This window comes from Microtus pennsylvanicus, chromosome 20 (genome assembly GCF_037038515.1).
Source record: "Microtus pennsylvanicus isolate mMicPen1 chromosome 20, mMicPen1.hap1, whole genome shotgun sequence".
NCBI classification, from domain to species: domain Eukaryota; kingdom Metazoa; phylum Chordata; class Mammalia; order Rodentia; family Cricetidae; genus Microtus; species Microtus pennsylvanicus.
The window spans coordinates 32232739-32246563 of NC_134598.1; positions in this window are offsets into that span (position 1 = coordinate 32232739).

A 13825-nucleotide genomic window follows, 5' to 3' on the forward strand; every position below is an offset into this window, starting at 1 on the left:
TCTCTCATCTTCCACCTTCCTGGTAGTTACCTAACCTGGAAGGGCAATGCCCTCTCCACTTCCAAGATCCAGCACATGGTCCTTCCTTGGGAAGTCACAAGCCATGAGCCAGGCCAGAAGTCACTGACGCTTGTTGCTTCTTGTCAGTCTAGACAAAAACCTTACACTACAAAAGCAAGATTCAAGAAATAAACTTTTCACCAGCTTTAACATTTATAAACCAAGCCTTCCCTTTCTGTCTGAAGCACGTATTATTGACTGAAATAGATGCTCTTGGTATGAGCCTTCCCGGAATAATCAGCAAACTGAAAAACAAGAACATTCAGTTCAATTACCTTGTCAGCGGTTGGGAAGGGGTGAGAGTTAATGTGCATTCACATCCCTCGAACTGGTGAGTAAATATGTATTAAATGCCCCTGTGGGCCAGGCTATGTGCTAAATACTGAGGCTGTTCAAGGGTAACCCCTCCCTTAGAAGGGCTCAGCCCAAGGAGAGAGTTAGACTGAATACACGGTACAATATCAGGATTACACAGCAGCATGGGTTTGTTTTAGAGAGAAGCGTGGTAGGTGCGTTGATTAGCTATTGCTGCGTAACAAACCATCCCAAATTAAGATTCGGAGCATCATCAGCATAATCACTCTATGTAGTATTTGAATGAGAAATGTCCCTCACAGGCTCACGTAGTTGAACACTCGGTCCCTGGTGGTGGTACAGTCTGAGAAGGTTGCAGACTCTATCGTGGGTGGAGCTTTCACAGAAGAAACGAATCACTGGAGGAAGACTGAGGTTTTACAGGCCCTCCTCTCTCTCCTTCCTGTGTGCAGACAAAATGCAATCTCTGTGCTTCCCGCCTGGCACACCAGCCTCATACCCCTGCTGCTGTGACTTCCTCACTGTGATGGACTGAATCCCCTGTTGAGCCATACAGTAAAGTGAGGCCTTTCTCCACTAAGCCGCTTTTGGTCGTGGTGTTTTATCACAGCAGCCAAAGAGTAACTAATACACTCAAACAATAGGAATGGAGTGAAGGATATATTTCACTATCTTGACGGGAGAAATAAAATTTTACAAAGTACGCGCAGGAAAAGGGCGGTTGGGGTATAGGAGAAAGGGGAGGGGCGGGGGCGGGGCTTAGATGCAACTCCTTAAAAGGGCATTTGTCCTGGATTTGATCTTCAGCGCTAGGGGAAAAGGGGAAATAAACAAGGCTAGAAATAATGTTTCTCCACTGTAAACAATAGATTGCAACAAAAGGGGACCAGGGAGCCAAGAGACCAGATAGGAACTAGCACAGTTGTACAAGTAAGGAAAATTGTGAGGACTTGTGTTTAGATCAAATCGCAGTAACAGCGCCAAGTTAAGAAGCAAGAGGCATTGTGGGAGCAGAATCTGTAAGAATGGCCGATGAGCTCATGGGAAAGAAAGAGAAGCATTTCCTGTGACCTGGCAAGCACGTGCTGAGCATCTGAGTTGATACCGTGCTAGGACCAAGGTCAGAAGAGAAAGGACATTTGGAGGCAGAGAAAAAGAATGTGTTCTGGTTTTGACAAGTTGGCTTAGAGGGATCAGCAATAGTAGGAAGGGCCAACCGTCTGTTATAAAGAAGAAAATTCTCAGCCTCACTAATACTGCTGAGGGTAGTTGTGGAAAATTTGAAAAGGTCATGAATATGGAGTGTGAGCGGCTGGAGGCTCAGCTCTTCCCCTTGTTAACTGTGTGGGAATAGGATAGGAAAGGAAAGAAAATACTGCCTGCCACACAGGGAGTTACTGAGGGCTTCAAATTCTCTGCTTTGCTCTTGCTTTAATGCCTCTCCATCCATCAACTCACATCCCCCTTGTTCGTTTTTTAAAAAAAAAAAAAAAAAAAAAAAAAAACAGCTGTACCTACAACATTCTCGGGAGTAAGAGAAACATCTGTGCACAAAGACACCTGCATTTCATCTACAGGTTTTTAAAACCGTTTGGGAACTTATATGTGTGCGTAAATCAACAAGACCTGCTCAGACAAGCTGCTGCACTACGTCTCCTTTAAACCTTAAGTTACTATCATTTAAAAATAACCCTATTTTGCATTTATATTAAGACTTATTTTTGTATTATCATTACATCAGAAGGAAAAAAACTTTAGTCGAATAACTTTTAGATATGATTTCAAAAAGGTGAACATGACTTGATTGGATTCAGATGGCAAAAAGTTTTCCAATGGAATGCATATATATATATATATATATATATATATATATATATATATGATTTTATATGGAAAGTGTGAGAAGCGGAGGGAGGACGCATGAGACATTGACTCCATAGACCCACTTGGAGAATACATCTATGTCGGAAAGGTGGTTGGTTTAACTGCGGAGCAAAGAGAGTGCAGAACAAATGATCAGGCTTTGGAGGAGCCAAGTCAAGTCAGGCCAGTCCTATACCTGAATGGAACTAAAACACAATGTGGTTCAAGGGGACAGGAAGATGGGAATTGGATGAGAGAGGAAAAAAAGCCACAAAAGAACTGACCAGGGAGATGGTCCGTGACATGTAATGTGACTGGCACACATTTATGACTGGAATGAAGAGCCGAGTGAAGGCAGAATTCTGAGACCCCGGGAGCCACCTGACCTGACGCTTGGGAATCACTCTCAGTATCCTTAGCCTTTGTGGCTTTCCCTTGACATCCCTGACTTTTCCAACTTCCTCCCTCTACTTAAGCCCAACCTTCCTGGCTGATTTTCCCCCAGGTCTACCACACTTCAGAACCAGAGGTAGGCATCAGGCACACTGTGGGAGGAAGAGAAGGACTTTGCTCCTCAAGGCTGGCTGTGCATTGCTGTCACCTGGGAAGGGAAGTTTTGTCAGACTCATTGTTTGTTTTTAATATATCTGTCCTCCTCCTCCAACAGGGAGAGGACAGATTTATTAAATTCCTCGGCATCAGAGTCCAAGTCTAATGCATGTCTGTGGAGACGACAGAGAGGAAAATCGACATTTGTTTGGAGGATGGTTTTAATGAGTCCAGTAATGATTGACACCTCCCTACAGAAGCAGGATGCACAGGCCACGGAAAGGTCACGCGTTTCTCCTCCAGGTGGCAGCTTAATGACTTTTTGAAAGCTGCCACTTCCGAGAGGCCACACGTATTATGGGCAGACACCACACAAGAATAAGTTAGTGATTCTCTCTCTGTCTTTCCACACCTACTCAGAGGTACGCTTGGGCTGTGGCTTGGTAACACTTGCCGTGGGCCATGTTCCAGAAAAGGGTCTCCAGGCTGCTGCTTCTCCCACTTAAATGCACCGTCATGGGGATGGCCCTGTAAGTAGGGAAAATATCCTAATATTTGTAGGCAGGCAACTGCCGGTTGTTTGTGAGCATTGCTGGGCGTACACATCTGCAAAGACAGCCCCCCCCCCCAAGGAAGGAGAGCGATGCTGAGCAAAATGAGCACAAAGCAAATGTGTGAAAGATGGTGACTCAATCTCCTGCACAGTCAAAGCCCAAAAGGACTCTGTGGCCCAATCTCCCCACCTGTCTTAGTACTTTAAGCTGTCCAGCATGTTCCAAGGCCAAGATGAACCAAGACATCCTTACCAAGCAGGATATTCCAAGTGCTTAAAGGTTACTACCCCAAGATATGTCAAGGGACAGAAAATAGTTTAGGATACATGATTTGAACACCCTGGCTGCTAAGCCTGACATTTGCTGCACATAAGGGTGCACACTGGGGTGCACTCTTAAGGCCATTCACTGAACAATGATGGATGGATAGATAGATAGATAGATAGATAGATAGATAGATAGATAGATAGATAGATAGATAGATAGAGCCAGACAGAGATATATACAAATATATGTAAGTATGTGTGCACAGATATAAATGAAATATACATATATAAATGCACATATCTCTATGTTCATATTTATATAAAACCCATATTTTTATATATGAAGTGTATATATGAAATATATATACACAAAATATCATGCATTGAGTTTTAGGAGGTCTCACATGCAAGTTGAAACACTTTCACATGACTCTAAAACGAAGCGGATCTCTTCTGTCAGATTCCGGATCTCGTCTGTCAGATTCCGTCTATAAAATCCCTCTGTAATTTTTCAGCACAAAACTCTAAAGACCTCTAGCTGTCTTTCGGCCGCCTGCTCTAAAGTCCTTGCAAATGAGGTCTGTGCTCTTTGATCCGGCTGGAGTTCTGTGTTTAATACTTTCACCAAAGGACAAGGAAGACTCGTAAATGTGCCGAGACTCTTTTCTCTTCGAGGGCGGAGAAGAAAAGAATCTGCCCAAACTGAACAAAAGCTGAAGGTTTGCTTCGACCTAGACTCTCACACACGGTACCCGAGCCCGTGTCATGGTTATACAAGTGGATACCACAGGGACAGGGGGACACCATGACTACAAATGCTCTCTCAGAGCTGCTGGGCCCACAATGCACTGCTCCCAAAGTAGACCTTAGCATCTGTTACACATTTGTTGGCTCCTTAAACTGCTAAGCAAACACCCAGTTAGGGCTCATAGAGTGGGCAGGGTAGGGAGGAATAAGGATACTGTGATCTGACAAGACAGTGTTATCGCAATGTTCTCAAGCAAAAAGTACCTCCGTTCCCTAGAACTGCTTAAGATTCACAGTGTCTTAATCGCTTGTCTCTCGAAACATTAAGGTAGTGATATCATGAGGAATTTTTGTGTTGGGAATACCTTGTTATATGAAATATAAACAGAGACTGTTACAATGTGGCCTCTGTAACATGGGATCTTGAGAACTCGCGTGGGATAAGCGGAAGCAGAGACTGCGCCTTTGTTGGCGCCTTTCTCCAGCAGCTACATTGTTTCTCTTTGACTCCGCCTACTCTATTATCTCTGCTAGGATTTCCTGTTGGCGCCTTTCTCCAGCAGCTACATTGTGTCTCTTTGACTCCGCCTACTCTATTATCTCTGCTAGGATTTCCTGTTGGCATCTTTCTCCAGCAGCTACATTGTTTCTCTTTGACTCCGCCTACTCTATTATCTCTGCTAGGATTTCCTGCTTGTCTTTACTCTGTTAAGTCACTGGCCAAAACAACTTTATTCATTGACCAACAAAAGCAACACATACACGTCAGAGAGCAAAGAAGAATAATAGAAAAAGAAACACAAGAAAGATGTTCCTCATGCAGACCCTGGATACTGCAGAGGATGCTCTCTTTGTGGTCCTCACCCCTTTTCCCAATCTACGCTCACAAGTCTTGCCCTTTTCCTCATACTACTCCTTCCCCCAAATCTTCTCTTAAAATCCTGTCCCCTTGAAGCTTATATTCAAGTGGGAATAAAATTGACCATTAGCATAAACAAATACAAATTAAACACACAGGAAGGTGGTGGCATCTGCAGAGAACAAAATAAGGCCAGGGCATGAGAAGCACCAGGCTTTAGCAGAAAGCTTTCCTGTCCCCTGTTCCTTTTATCTTCCTCTGTACCTCTCACCTATTCAGATACGTGGATGCCCCTTGATCTGTCACTGGCATAAAGCAGGGCCCAGTCCTTTCTTCCCTCCCCTCCCACAAGTGTGTACAATGTCTCGATGATAAATAATTTAGCGGAGGCCTCATACCCATGATTTCTCAAAGGGAAATCTGAAGAGCGGCCCCAGAAAAAGTAAAGAATTTGGCTAGCTTCTAAATAAGAAGGGAGGAATCTTGCAGCCAGGTCTGCTGAAATCACAGATGTGTGTGCACACTATCACCATCACTGTTTGACACTCCGAAGAAAAGCTAAAGGTATGACTGCCAGTCCAAGCAGAGATGAGCAGTCCAGGGAAATTGCCAAGGGAACCATTCTTGAGGACCAAAGGTAAATATTTTGATACATATGATGGGTGCTCTAGCAATCACTGCCCAGATGTATATTGAGCGGGTATTACAAGCTTGTGCTAAGTCTTCATTTACTTTGCCTGCAAATAAGGTACATTAAAGTCAAATCAATATGCAGGGCAGGCTCAGGAATAAATATTTGAAGTTGAGGACATATATCATATTAATAAGTGTCTCTTGGGCCTATTAGCTTTAATATGAGCCTAGAAAAGAATTGCTAATCCTTGTGCAGGAAGAAGAATCAAAGGACATAAAAATCATAAATAAAGCACATTTAAAGCCAAGGGCAAGAGTAAACACTGTCATCATTACCTTGATGGTAAATTCAACAGGGCAAAGCAAGTGTTCATCCCAAGCCCTGCACTCCTTTTAAGGCCCCCTCTAGAAGGCAATGATGATGCAACGGATCAACACAAAACTTAATCATTTCCAATTCTCACTCTGTCACTTAGCAGTTTTGTGACCTTTATCTATACAATGAAGTTAACAGCTTTTACCCAGAGGGCTGGGAATTGCATAAGATCGCATACAAGAGCATGACAGAAATCAAGCGCCTGATTCTGTTAGCACGCTTGCAACAGCACTGAGCAGAAATTCGACTCAAAATGTTATTATTTGTTGGCTTGTATCACTCAGACATGCAGGCCAATGCTTTAGATATGTCTGGAAGCAAGCAAAGCCTGCAGGAGCAGGGCCCTCAGTCACCATCTTTTGACACTGCTCTGGTCTGTGTTAGCTTGATCCACAGACAGAGTAGTGCCTAGGTGAGATCTCAAAAGAACCTAGGAGCCAAGGAAACACAATGCTCTGATTTGCCAAGCTTTGGGTCATCAGCCTTATTCTGGAGTCAAAGATGAAGCCACCCTCAATGGACACCCACAAATGAAAGGACAGAGAAGTGATGTCCTGGAGGGTTCCCAGAAAGCTCAAATGGGGACAAAAAAGATGAATAGTAGAAAGATAGATAGATAGATAGATAGATAGATAGATAGATAGATAGAGGACAGACAGACAGATAGATGACATAGATGACAGACAGACTGATAAATGATAGATAGATAAATAGATAGAAGATAGAGAGATAGATATAGATGATAAATGATAGATAGATAGATAGATAGATAGATAGATAGATAGATAGATAGATATCCAGCAGCACAGGGTTTCCATTTGCATGGGTTACGTCTAGATCTGTTGCATTGGAGGTACTGACCCAATAGTAAATGGAATGCAGAACATAGTTCCTTGCTAACCATGTTTTCTAAATAATGGTTTTTTTTCCTGCAGGAAAATGTAATAATCACCTCGCTATTTTCTGTGGAGACAGAGAGCCCTCTCAAACTTGTGCTTCAGGAAAAAAAAAATCATTGCTATGAGAAAGGTATTTTTTGCTTGGCTCATGAGCTGGGAAGAGGATATTGGAATATTAATATTTAGTACATGTACCTAGTGATGACCCTGTATGCATAAATATGCCTTAGCATCTCTATTTATACCTACATCAAGAAAAATATTAAATTACGGTGTACCGCTGTGAGGAGATGAAATGAAACACCACACATATATTAAACTTAAAGAATAGAAATGAACCCGCAACACAAGAAAATTTGGAATCTCACGAACTCGGCTTCCTTAATGTGGTCTCCATGCCTTCCTGTCTGTTCCTATTGATGAGTCGTGAACTTGGTGACCCATAAAATTAATCGCTTTTTTACCTTCTGCTCTGCCTAAAACAAGTTCCACCTAGCTAAAGTCAAACATCCTCTTTCTTCTACTACCCCATTCTTCTCTTTCCTCCTAGAATTGGCCAAAATAAGGCTGTCTACACGAGCTGATTCTGTTTCTACTGCTGAAATACATCCATTAAAGAGTCTGCACAAACCTAGCATCTGTCTCTACCATTTAAATGCCACCTCTCTTAGTAAGCTCTTTCCTCTTTTAACAGGCCCTTTCTAGTCTTTACATTGTGCAAAATGCCTGTAGCATCCTTTCCTGAAACCTCTCCTTCCTTGAGTTCCATTTCCACAGCCTCAGTCTCCATGAGCTACCCAGCATCCTTGCTTCAGGTTCTTTCAAGGTCCAGCTCCTCCTCTGCCTACCCTTCAAATTTCCTTAAATCGGGCTGGCTCTTTTCCTCATTCTCCCTAACTTTTGTCTTCACTGTCCTCTGATATTTTGATGACCCTAAATATTTATCTTCATTCATTTTAGAAGCCAAAGTTTACTGGACTCCCCTACAGGTAAATGGTCCATATTAGAAAAAGAATTAGAAAGAGGAAAGAGCAGAACCTAAAAAATGCCTGGAAGGTGAAGAACTCACAGAAAGTTCTCGATTAGTGATGCCAACATACTCATGAATGTGAGTGACGGTTTTAAGACTTGGGAAAGCTTAAGGTATTTACCCAAAAATGGAGAGGAGACAGTGCATCAGAAATTTAAAATATAGAAATTGGAGAGGGAGGAGAGTATTAACTGTGGATAAAATTTCAACCCAAAATTCATGCAAAAGTTTGTTTTGATAGAATACAGTGGTATGGTGAGAAATTGACCCATCAAAACCCACCATTGTATGAGTTTGCCCCTTTATTTCTCATACTCTCAATTGATCTAGGATGTCCTGTATGTTGTGGCTATGTGTTTCTCTTATTAGTTCATGAATAAAGCTGTTTCAGCCATGTTTGGGAAGAATACACCTAGGCAGGAAATTGAAGCAAAGCTAGGAAGAGAGAGAAGGCAGAGCTGGGGAGATGCCATGTAGCCAAACAAGAAGATAGATACCAGCAGCATCCTAAAGAGAAAGATGCCAGAACAAAGGTAATACCACAGCCATGCAGCTATGCACAAAGCAGTGGAGATGGCTAATTTATGAGAGCTAGCCAGCAAGAGGCCTGAGCCACTGGCCAAACAAATGTGACTCTTATTAAGCCTCAGAGTGGTTATTTCATAAGTAGCTGTGGGAACCTGGTGAATGGAGAGAAACTGGTTCAGCGGGACCATGGGATGGAGCAACGTCTCCATCTACACTCAATCAGTCGTTAAGGGCAATGGCTAAATTTTCAGCTTCAGCCTCTAGAGGTCTTTCTGTTTCTCTCTCCTTGCCTCGACAAGCCCTAATCTCAAAAGAGCTGAGGGAGGCAGAGAGGTCTTTATCTCCTTACCCTCCCTCTGCTTGTTTAAACTCTAGCCACTTCTGAAGAGCTGCTTCAAATTCCAATTCTTCTTGGTTCTCCCCGGCGTCCTGGCTCCCCATTATTTATTCCCTTTATGAAACTTCTGTAGCATCCATACAGCTCTTAATTTCTCACAACTAGTGTAATTATTCTTCTGGTCATATGCATATCCCTGCTCCCTAAATCAGCCATAAGCCCACTAAGAACATTATTCTCCAATATCAGGAAGACTTAGCTCACACTGTGGCGCTCTTGTATTAGGACAAACTGTGATCATGTGATCATCAGTACATCCAATCAGTTGAAGTGGAGTCTGATAAGAAGAGGGTAGAGAGGAGAGGAACAGGAGCCAAATATGACATCAGAAGACACAGAAGAGAGATGAGTAAATACAGCTCTAAAAGGGACCGAGTTGCTTAATCAATATTTATTGGACAAATACTATGCATGAACACTGTCTAAGACATGAAGGGTACAACAGAGCGCAGTGTGGACTAGGCAGGCCCCAGCCTCGTGGAGTATAGACTTCTCAGATGCAGCAAGCAGGCCAGGGGGGCCGAGAGATAGGACTCTGAGCCTACAATGAGAGGATATTATATCCTCTCTTCTTACAGCTTCAGCGCATCTGGGGCACAATAGACATCCCCATTGCATCTTTGCAACAGCATAGAGAATAGGAATATGGAAAATAAAGGAAGAGAGGAGAATGAAAAGGGAGACCTAGAACAGACATCATTTAAGCTTAAATACCTTGTCTGTACCTTCTAATTTATCTTCAAATCATATAACTCACCATTTACTAACTACCCAGATATCATTGATGGCGTGATTAAAAACTACGAGCCCAAGACAACGTTCATTTTCCTTATTCTTCATCAGGTGCATGTTGTATCTAGGACACTCAAGACCAGTGAGATAGGCGCCATAGATATCCCTACTACCAAAATCTGATAGTGGGATTTATTCTCTGCTTATTGCAATGGGAGATATAACTGCATGTGGCTTTCTATTGTGATGATAAGAGAGAGAGAGAGAGAGAGAGAGAGAGAGAGAGAGAGAGAGAGAGAGAGGTAGAGAGGGAGGGAGAGAGAGAGAGACTTGAACTAAGGAACTTTTCTGGTTTCTCTCCGACTCTGAACCTCGCCAGATTAGGGACCCTCACTGCATATCACTGAACAATCAAGTCCTCAAGAAGAGGGGGCTGAGAAGTGAGAGTCACCTCCCCTTGAGCAGGTGTTGGTTCAACACTCAGCTGCCGCCATATCAACATAGGAAGCTGCATCATCGTGTGTCACAGTTTGTCATCTTAATGCAGTCATATAACCACAAGATTACCAAGTTAAATGTATGTAAATCAGGTTTTGGAGATTACAGGCGCAGACTGTGGGGGCTCTTGGCACTCCCAGCTGCTGTTGAAAGGACCCATCGCTCCCAGGGAAAATCAAATGAGGGGATTTCCTTCAGTCCATTTTGAAGACGTAAAGGATGCCATTAGGAGACTCTCTTCCCTGAAGACGTTAATCTGGAAAAGATGAGGAGGAAAGAGAAGCCTGCGTTCCAACGGGGCCACCTTGGGAGCTGAGGAACGTCCCTGTTCCTTCTGGTTCATTGTCTGTTAGGCAAGGCTGGTGGTGTTTTCATTCCCGGCTGATTAATCTATCAAGTCACCAGTGTTTTCCAGGAAGCGTAGACAACTCCGGCAATCCTTATGAGAATGATGTCCCTGCATTATGAATCTAACATTCATTTTCATAGATGGCAGCATGACTAATGGCCGTGCCTCACACTCCTATAACAATTTACAGTTTCCAGGCCACGTTCGCATTCATCATCCCGTTTGATTCTCCTGACAACCCTGTGAGGTCTGCAGGGCAGGAATTATTGGCCTTCTATCTCAAGTAAGGGAAAGAAGTTCAAGGCTCATGGGGAAGGCTGCCTTCCCAGCCGAGTAAGTGGAGAACCCATGACTCCAGCTCAGACCTTCTGATATTGATTTCAGTGATCTTTTCATAGGCAATTTCCCCAAATTTGTTCCAAAGAACTATGACCCTGAGTTATGCCGAGAAGACAAACTCATCTCACATAGTCTGTGTCCCTTGTATCATTATCATTGTATTGTAGTGTATGAGGCAGAAAACATTCCAAATGTTGCAAATGGAAAAGAAATTTATTATGAGAGACAGCAATTGTAACATTTTTTTTTCTGAAAGAACTGGAGAAACAGAAGTTAGAGGCTCAAGGGCCCCTCATGATAGCTACATGCAGAAGTCTGGGAGCCACCACGGCTGTCACGTGAGAAGCTCACCTTGTCTACACACAATATCACCTATTCCCAGCACCAGCAGCACTGAGGGAGAGCACCTGTCACTTTCCAAATTCCATGTGAACCCACGGGGTTGGTAAAATGGGATTCTCACCCAAAACCTCAATCATAAGGGAATCTGAGACACGTGCTTCTGGAGGAAAGCAAAGGGCTTCCAGGATCCGAAGAGAAACCAGAGCATAGAAATGGCTTTCGAGAGGCGGCGGGTTGAGGGGGATGATCATCATCTTTTACCGTTCCCCTTTTAAAAATACATAGCACTCATTAACATTCTCGGGCTATAAAAAAAAACCCTGCAGTAAAGGAAAACATTAAACTTTAACCTTGCTAAAGTCAGCTTTTCCCAAAATTATCTGGGCATGGAACTCTTTATTCAGCCGTCCCTCATTAAGCGGCTCACATTCTAGAGAAAGTGGAGCTGCGGCGGCAAGCCAGAGTAGCCATTGTGCGGCACGCACCCCAATACACTCACGTGTCAGTCAGGCAGCCAATGAGCATAAAATCAGCATACATCCGCTGCACGCCTATGGTAGCACAGGGGCAGCTACCATGCCATGGACAGAGCGGACAGAATTCTTTTTCTCGGGATGACTAGTGTGGCTGAGACAAACACCCATTTCTATAAGGCCCCCGAAATTTATACCCCCCCCCAAGAATGACTATGAGGTGGCAGAAGCATTAGGTTTAGCAATGCTGTAGAAGAAGAGCCCAGAGCCGTCACGCACCACTGAGGCTCACACTCAAATGATGGGTTTCTTTGTTTTGGTTTTTGTTTCTTTTTTAAACAATTTAGTATTTGGTGAGTGCCAAACTTTCTCCAGTCCCCTCCGCTTTCCACCATCCATATTGGCTCAAATCACAAAGCTGTTCTCTATCCGGTCCCTTGGAGGCACTGGGTTTGGCAGCCAGAGGAGGGCAGATGCAGGCGGAGGGGGCCTTGTGGAGATGTAGAAAGATGTAGGCTGAACTTGGAGACTGAGAGAGACGGCCTCCTGAGCTCTGAAGAGAGTATCCGGGCTAGCCACATCAGTGGGCGGGGTGCAGTTACAATAGTGGCAGGCTGGGGGCAGGGGAGGTGTGTGGCTAAGTCAACCCTGGGTGCTCTGTAAACATACTTCATGCAATGCAGGAATTCTGGGTAAGACGAGAAGCCTACCCAAAGATAATACTGAGTACGTAGGAGACGGGACGAGGCAGGTCTCTGCTATAATTTGGAGGAGGGAGTGCATCTTTCCCTAAAGCAAAGAGCACAATGAAAGCCCAACAGACCCCATTTTTATCATTAGATAGCCATATATTGGGGTTCCCGGCATGAATAAATTCGTTGTCTCTGTATTCCGACTTGGAGTGTAAGCGAGTATGTCAGGGGTTAAAACATGATTCACGTGCACCCAAATTTGGAAACCTTACCTCGTGACAACTTTTTCCTTCCTGTTTTCAGATATTGGCAAAACCTTACAATGGCAGGTCGTTGGATTTTTTTTAACTATATTCAGTGAGAAATGAATTTTCAGGAGGACTTTTCAAAATCCCAGTGAGCATGGATTGGAGAGCATTAAATGAAGGAGTATTTTTAAGACACAGTAGCTTTCTTGCCCAAGGCCTTAGGAACTGGCTTTGGGGAATGGAAGAGAGATTGAGATAAATGAAAACCAGTTTGCTACAATATTTTCATACCATGTTATTAGCATCATTTTCAAAGAGATCACCGTGGAATATAAAACTACCCACTGTTAGGGGTGTCTAGCTAGCTCTGTATCCTAAAACCTCTCTGGGGAGGTGATTAGACTATTTTCCAAAAGCTACCACACCATCCACTGTCTTTGAATGAACAACTGGGCTGGATGGAGCCCGGTTGGTGGGATGCTTGTCTACCATGCACCAACCATGGTAATACAGACATGGAATCCCAGTCTGTGAGAGGAGGAGGCAGGAGGAACGGGATTTCGAGGCTAACCTGGTATCTATGAAACCCTGCCTCAGAAACAAACAATAACAAGAAAAAGAGAATCCTAAGGAACTTGAGGTAGATACGGGTGGCAAAGGCACTGAAGGAAGGTGACCTGAAATAGCATGTCAGAGGTAAAAAGCCAGGGGATGCACTTAGCTGGGCTTACCAATTTCCTTTTCATCCTTTCCAAAAATGCTGAGATTAAAACTAAGTTTCTCTAGTATGAGGAGAGACTACAAGGGGAATGACCATCCTCCCTTGCCTGGAGATCCTGCCCAGGGACTGTGTTTGATGGGCACTAACCTTTCTGGGTGCCCCAGCACGTGGGGATTAGAAAATTATACCCCAAAGGGTCACAACTTTAGCATGCCTAGAGGCCTTAGAAACTAGCTGATTCTGACCTTCCTTGCTTCTCCCCACCTTCCAGCTAGGGAGTGACTTTCAGCAAATTTCCCTTATCTACCTGACCACCAAGAGATCAACACAATTACTCCCATCTTCTTACTCACTA